This window comes from Aulonocara sp. 'chitande type north' Nkhata Bay, linkage group LG15 (assembly GCF_057382095.1).
Source record: "Aulonocara sp. 'chitande type north' Nkhata Bay isolate Kocher_YH1m ecotype deep benthic linkage group LG15, A_spYH_male_GT1.1, whole genome shotgun sequence".
NCBI classification, from domain to species: domain Eukaryota; kingdom Metazoa; phylum Chordata; class Actinopteri; order Cichliformes; family Cichlidae; genus Aulonocara; species Aulonocara sp. 'chitande type north' Nkhata Bay.
Genome location: NC_141358.1, coordinates 42,821,296 through 42,829,391, shown reverse-complemented (window position 1 = coordinate 42,829,391; position 8,096 = coordinate 42,821,296). Strand labels below are relative to the sequence as shown.

Here is an 8,096-nt window from a genome sequence, read left to right as displayed (position 1 = left end):
ATAAGAGAATCGCCTTGTGCGCCTCTTCTTCGCTCTGCTTTGTCTGTGTGTTTGGTTTTTAAATGGGTTAGGGGTTAGGGTTAAAGAGATGGGCGGCAAAGGAGCAATACAGAGTGGAAGGCTATGAGCTAAGGCGGTATACAGTGCTGCAACAGAACAACAGAGGGCATACATTTAGCTTGTGTTACTACGAGTGCTAGATAAGAGCAGTTTGCAGCTGCTACAGTGGCCACGTGTTTGACAGGCAGAGTGTGACACAGAGAAGTGGTTTAATGCTTTTACGTTTTGACTCTTAATCTTTGTAAGCCTGTGTGTGTGTGTGTGTGTGTGTGTGTGTCTTGTGCCTCTATGTGCCTGGCTTTTGCCTCTGTGTCTGTCCCCCTGTGCCTCTCTGAAGCTGCTGGGTCATTCAAATCTGACAGTCCTTGTGGAATATGTGCCCCCTTGAGGGTCAATTTGGCACAAAGTGTCAGAAGATGTTAAAGCAGCACAAAATAACAAGATCTAACAACCCATGGTGGTCGTCAGCCACCGGAGGGAACCCAGGTTGCCATGTCCAGTGGCAATTAAATGTGTTGCAGCTCTACAACGTTGTATATTTCCAGTCAGTCAAACAGAATGTGATGAAATGACTTTATCTTTAATTCCACTTTTATCGTGGGACTGATCAAAGTCGCTGCTTGCAGGTTTCAGTAAAGGAAAACAAAAAACAAAAACAAACCCAACTTAAATGTAAAAAAAAAAAAAAAAAAAAAAAAAGGTGAAACTCCGCTTCACAGTCTGGTGTAAAATCAGCAACCCAAGCAAAAATAAATAATAAATATGCAAACGCATATAGAAAAATAATTTCCAGCTAAGGGTGCCACCAGGCTTAACTGAAAGCAGATAAGGACCACGTCCAATCTGCAAATCTAAAGTCCTAAACAGTCCAGAGTCCTGATACTTCGCAGGAACTGTCAGGGAAGGGAGCCGTGCTCCTCCCGCAGGCCTCCCCTCCTCTTCTTCCTCCTCTTTCATCCAGGAGTGTGACAGGATCTCCTTCAGAATGGGACGGTCCTCAGGCTGGAAGGAGAGACACCAATGAATCAGAGACTGGCATCCTGGTGGGAAAAAAAGAGAAAGGTTCTGAAAAGATTTACTATACATGTAGGAGGGGTGATGTGACCCTGAACCACAGTGATTTTGGAGGAAACGCCTGTTGAGGAGAACCTGAGGCTCACCTGTAGACACCGGCCTGGTGAACCTGGGGCAGGCTTTGTAAATCTCATCGTCATTCTTGAAGGGAATGTAGCCGCAGACCATGGTGAATAGCAAAACCCCCAAAGACCAGACGGTGAGGGGGACTGCCTTGTAGGGCTTTGACGCAATCCACTCGGGGGGGGGGGGCTGTAGACACGGGTTCCTGAGGACGCAGGAAGTGAGGAGAGGAGGGTTACAATGCGGAACTCGGCACAGGGAGGAATTTTGTAGGGGAAGGGGGAAAAGATGCTATAGGTTTATGCTAAGTCCACATGTACACGGGTATTTTTGAAAATGCAGCTTTTTCTGTGCAAACTGCTCCCAAGGTGGAGATTTTAGAAAACTCAGTTTTTCCATTTACGTCTGGATGAGGAAAATTGAGATTTAGTCACGCAACGTCAAAGGTGTGCATCATTTTTGATGTCACGCTGTGCACTTTTCAAAAATACCCGTGTACATGTGGATGTAGCCTTAGAATGACTGGTTACCTTGAAACTCGCTGTACATGCCGTCTTTAAGCAACGCCCCATACCTAAAGTCTACGATTTTGATGTCCATCGTCATGGTGTTTACCACTATGTTCTCGTCTTTGATGTCCATGTGCACGATGCCGCGGGAGTGAATGAATAGAAGCGCCTCAACCACCTGATGGAAAATCCTATTGGGAAGAACAAAGAACCAGAATGTTAACAGACATCTAAACGACTGCAGCAGAATGCATTAACCTCCTTTCAACCTCCTTCAAAGGTGGTGGGCGGGAGCGCAAACCTGAGTGAGAGGCTTTCTGACAGAGCTCCTCTCTCCGCGATCAAGTCAAGCAAATCCTGACAGTGTAGAGGCCTCTCCATCACCAGCAGGAAGCCCCGCCCCTCCACCTCGAACCAGTCCAGCATGTGGATGACCCCAGGGTGCCCCCCGTCCTCTGACAGCAGCTGCAGCGGTGCAATCTGCATGGGAACGTGATTGATCTCATCTGACTGACGTAACAAAGAAGAAGATTAAGCTGTGTGCATGCAGGAGTGGTGGGTAGGAGGACCCAAAGTGCAGACTCACGTGAGCAAAATAGTGCAGTCAAAACAGCTTTATTGCTGAAACATAAAATAACTAAACTGAAGGTACCAAAAAAAACTGAACTGGCAGGCTGGCAGGAAGACAGAACACACAGCATAGTAGATGGTATATCATGACCCAGACAAAGGAAAACACAGGGCTTAAATACACAGAGGGAGCAATCAGTGAATGAGAGACAGAAGGGAAACACAGCTGGGGAAAATCAGGGCTGACGGGACAGAGGAACCAAAACCAGACACATTAACATGAGATACGAACTTTCAAAGTAAAACAGGAAACACAGGCTGAACTTACAGACAGTAAGTTCAGACACTGCAACAGAGGGAACATGGAAACCCAAACATAAGAACTACAAAATCACAAACCAAGAAGAACCGTGGAAAATAGAAATGCAATACAGAAACCAAAACCTTCACAGTAATAAACCAAGAGAACACAAAGAAAGGTACAAAACTGAAAACGCTGAGTCAACGACCCAGGTACCCTAACTGTTACAAATTTCTCAACCACTGCACACCACAGCTGCAGCTCCCCTGAGCCACCAGCAGAAGACGGAGCTAAACAATCGTAGCTTTGTTTCACATGTGTCACTCAAAACACCCTGTGCATTTTTGTACACATTTAGTTTATTTATTTATTTTAAGTATCACTCACCAGTGTTGTCCACTTGTCAGTTGTAATTTAATGGCAACCTGGATGGTTAAAAAAAGAGTAAAATATTTTAAAACAATAAAATAATAAAATAAACTTCTTGAACTGTAATAATAATGATAATGGAGAGAAAGTGCAAATTTTTTAAATGAATAAATACAGGTGTGTATTTTTTTTTACATGTAGTCCATCAGAGAGCCTCTGTCCTGAAAACACTGAGCCAAAACCTCCACTGCCAAGCAGAGGACCGCAGTGATACTGACTGAGGAAGTGCTCGCTCACATCAGTGCACTGCTCACACTTAAGAGATCAAACATTACCCAACAACAACAGAAACCCAAAGAAACTCAAAAACACCACACGGTTTACGATGTGTTCCTCCCTATTATCTCGATGCAGTCCATAGGCGTTTCTCAATATGCGGACTTGTGATACATCATCAGTCACAGACCAAGTACTGTTCCAATTCAAAGGACGCATCGAAGTCAAGTAGCTCAAAATGTTCTCGCTACCCCCATTTTATCGAGCATTCATCATCTGTGACTTTTGTGGATGGAGATAACATCTAAATGTTATGTTTATTTCAGTGTTTTATTTGTTCCTGAGCAAATCGATTTGGCTGAGATTAAAGTTCCACTTCATAACCGGGCCGTTTTATTTAATACTGAAGTCTTACTTGGAGAGCTGTCAGTATATTTTGAATTTCACCCACCATATCTGCTGATATAAAATGCTGTGTTGTTATTTAAACAGCTCACTCTGAATTAACATCACTACCTGAGACTTCAGCTGAGACTGAAGAAGTCACTTGGATGAGTGATGAAACATTTCGCTCACAGAAAATACCACATCCAGATGAACAGAATCTACTTTCTAGGAATCGCTTTATGTCAGTGACTATACCCATACATTACATTTTTCCTGGCCAAAATATATTTCAAATATGTGGTAAATATATGTTGTATTTGTGATGCTCAAAAAATATATTTTTGAAATTGAAAATATATTTGTTTCAAACCAAAATACATTTCAAAATATATTTTAGGGTGAAGAAAATACATTTCCAACCTTACAGTAGAATGTATATCAAAGTATCCTTTATTTAAAATGTATTTAGTGCAATGATGATGATAATAATAATACTAAAATTGATTGTTTTTAATGTACTCTTAATTTGATCTGTTATTGTATATTTTACACATGTTTGTATGGGATATTGTATTTGTTTTAAATGTTATATACCTATGTGGTATGTGACTTTTGTTGCTATGATGCCAGGTCTCTCTTGGAAATGAGATTTTTAATCTCAATGAGATTTTTTACCTGGATAAATAAAGGACTAATAATAATAAAAGTAACAACATGTTTTATTTACATCTGCAAAAAACAGTTGGATTCAAACAAAACAGAGTCAAAGGTTTAGCAAGAATGAGGTTGTTTATTCATTTGCTTACAGTATTTCACATTACACAATATCTCACTATAATGTAGCGTTCACTTGACTTTGAAATTATCTGTCAGTGATACAGTAAACAAGATACAACAACTGCTATGTACACTTTAGTTTTTGACAATATACAGGGAGTGCAGAATTATTAGGCAAATGAGTATTTTGTCCACATCATCCTCTTCATGCATGTTGTCTTACTCCAAGCTGTATAGGCTCGAAAGCCTACTACCAATTAAGCATATTAGGTGATGTGCATCTCTGTAATGAGAAGAGGTGTGGTCTAATCTAATCTAAAAACTCCTTTGTCCCACACGCCATCAGACTGTTTAACTCCTCCCTGGAGGGGAGAGGGAGGGGAAACAGGAGGACAAAGGAGGGGGGAACAACTAAGCTGTAGTGCCTCTTCACCTCACTGTGCAATACCTTTTGTGCAATACTTTTGTAAATAGTCAACGGTGCAATAGACTCAATACTTGAAATGTGCAATTCACTTGTATTTTTATTTTTATTCCTATTTATTCTATTTATCCCCTTCGTATATTTTATTTATATTGTCTCTGTATTTATATATATATGTGTGTGTGTGTATATATATATATATATATATATATATATATAATATTCTGTAACTCTGTAACTTCTGTCGGTGCTGTGCTTTTTTGGAAATCGAATTTCCCAGAGGAACCCACCCGAGGGATTAATAAAGTTCTATCTAATCTAATCTAATCTAATCTAATGACATCAACACCCTATATCAGGTGTGCATAATTATTAGGCAACGTCCTTTCCTTTGGCAAAATGGGTCAAAAGAAGGACTTGACAGGCTCAGAAAAGTCAAAAACAGTGAGATATCTTGCAGAGGGATGCAGCAGTCTCAAAATTGCAAAGCTTCTGAAGCGTGATCATCGAACAATCAAGCGTTTCATTCAAAATAGTCAACAGGGTGGCAAGAAGCGTGTGGAAAAACCAAGGCGCAAAATAACTGCCCATGAACTGAGAAAAGTCAAGCGTGCAGCTGCCAAGATGCCGCTTGCCACCAGTTTGGCCATATTTCAGAGCTGCAACATCACTGGAGTGCCCAAAAGCACAAGGTGTGCAATACTCAGAGACATGGCCAAGGTAAGAAAGGCTGAAAGACGACCACCACTGAACAAGACACACAAGCTGAAACGTCAAGACTGGGCCAAGAAATATCTCAAGACTGGTTTTTCTAAGGTTTTATGGACTGATGAAATGAGAGTGAGTCTTGATGGGACAGATGGATGGGCCCGTGGCTGGATTGGTAAAGGGCAGAGAGCTCCAGTCCCACTCAGACGCCAGCAAGGTGGAGGTGGAGTACTGGTTTGGGCTGGTATCATCAAAGATGAGCTTGTGGGGCCTTTTCGGGTTGAGGATGGAGTCAAGCTCAACTCCCAGTCCTACTGCCAGTTTCTGGAAGACACCTTCTTCAAGCAGTGGTACAGGAAGAAGTCTGCATCCTTCAAGAAAAACATGATTTCCATGCAGGACAATGCTCCATCACACGCGTCCAAGTACTCCACAGCGTGGCTGGCAAGAAAGGGTATAAAAGAAGAAAAACTAATGACATGGCCTCCTTGTTCACCTGATCTGAACCCCATTGAGAACCTGTGGTCCATCATCAAATGTGAGATTTACAAGGAGGGAAAACAGTACACCTCTCTGAACAGTGTCTGGGAGGCTATGGTTGCTGCTGCACGCAATGTTGATGGTGAACAGATCAAAACACTGACAGAATCCATGGATGGCAGGCTTTTGAGTGTCCTTGCAAAGAAAGGTGGCTATATTGGTCACTGATTTGTTTTTGTTTTGTTTTTGAATGTCAGAAATGTATATTTGTGAATGTGGAGATGTTATATTGGTTTCACTGGTAAAAAGAAATAATTGAAATGGGTATATATTTGTTTTTTGTTAAGTTGCCTAATAATTATGCACAGTAATAGTCACCTGCACACACAGATATCCCCCTAAAATAGCTAAAACTAAAAACAAACTAAAAACTACTTCCAAAAACATTCAGCTTTGATATTAATGAGTTTTTTGGGTTCATTGAGAACATGGTTGTTGTTCAATAATAACATTATTCCTCAAAAATACAACTTGCCTAATAATTCCTCACTCCCTGTATACAATACAGTACTTAAAGGAACACACTCCACTTTTTTTGGAAATAGGCTCGTTCCCCATCTCCCTCAGAGTTAAAAATGCAGCGTCTTCTTTCTAGATCTGTACGTTAATAGGGCTCTGGCTCTCTTTTCATTGTTTCCTCACCTGGAATCATCATGAGGGAGCTTATGTGTTGGATGTTAGCAAAAGAAGGCCTGGATAGCAGCTGTGAGACTCTTTATACCCTATTAGTTTTATTTTCAATGCGCTCTGAGGTCATAGCAATTTAGAACAAACATGCAGAACTACCTTCTATTTATAGGGTTGCTAATTGTTTTTCATTATTGCAGCAAACCAGCCAATGAAATGAATGAAACAAATCCTGACTGGGTTCCAATATATGGGGCACTACGAAATCTTTGTTTCAAACTACATGCTACATACCACCATGCCAATCAGGTTACTTCTTCCATGTGAGGGTGAAAAGGTGACTCTAAGATGGCGAAGGTGTGCTGCGTTTTGGTGAACATGTGACCCAGTGTGGTAGTAAAACCAGGGGAAAATGCTCTTGTGAAATACTCTTAAAAGTCTTGTGCTGTATATGTAGTGATAAGTTTTCAAAAGAGACGGTAAATTACAGAATGCTATAGTGGGTGATATTATTTAAATGGTGTCATGATTTTATGTGAACATTTTGTCGTTTGTAAACTATACTTGACATTGATTCTACATTGTAACTGATGTGATGTTCTACAAAGAGGTTTTAATTTTAAAAAAAGGCAAACATTTGTTTGTTTCTTTATTCAACTTTTGAACAGTGGTATTTAGTAAGTACATAATCTGTCATGGTCCGTGGTCCTGTGTCTGTGGAATGCGTGATGCTCGGGTAGCCACACCCCCGGGCTGGGCCATCACCAGCACACCTGCTCTCCATCACGGTGACTACACGGAGATCTGCTTAACCCGGCACTGACGGATGCTCCATGCCAGTCCGTTAGTCACGCCACAGTGGTTTCTACTCGGCGTCTGCTACCTGCCTGTCCTCCGGCTCAACTGGATCTCGCGGTGCTCACCTGGCCCATTTGCCATTCCCACGGACTTCCTGCCCCCACGGACTGCCACACTTCCCTCCCGAGCTCCCATGGTCCCGTTCTATCCCTCCCACCGTCCCGATCCCGGCTTCCTCGTGTCATCGTTTCCCCGGGTTTTTAGTTTCTTGTTTTGCTCCCTAGTTTCCCCGGGTCGCCTTTCGTTGTTACAATAAAGTGTTTTTTCTGTTAGCGCGGAGTCTGCGCCTGGATCTTTTCGTGCCCGCGCACCACGGCCCATGACATAATCAGTAAATGCAAATTATTTACATGCCCCCCTAAATTAAAACATTATGGGTTATTCAGAACAGAACTATGCTTGGAAAAATATTTTCCCATCAGTTGATCCAACTCCTCCACAGTAGCAGGTGGAACTTTTCTTTTTTGAGGACGGCTCCTTTTACCTGTCACAACGAATGGTCTGTTTATGTTTTGATCGAGAGCCTTTTTTTGGGGCAGCTGAAGAGGAGAAG

At 41.8% G+C, this 8,096-nt stretch overlaps 1 pseudogene across 1 annotated transcript; it reads right to left on the bottom strand.

Moving 5' to 3' along the window:
- Positions 1 to 828: 828 nt before the first annotated feature.
- On the bottom strand, positions 829 to 2,214 carry LOC147313760 (serine/threonine-protein kinase pim-2-like; annotated as a pseudogene). The gene is made up of 4 exons (XR_015125107.1): positions 2,008 to 2,214; positions 1,728 to 1,897; positions 1,221 to 1,402; positions 829 to 1,100 (listed from the first exon to the last, which is right to left on the bottom strand). The product of XR_015125107.1 is annotated as a serine/threonine-protein kinase pim-2-like (transcript).
- Between the last annotated feature and the right edge of the window lie 5,882 nt (positions 2,215 to 8,096).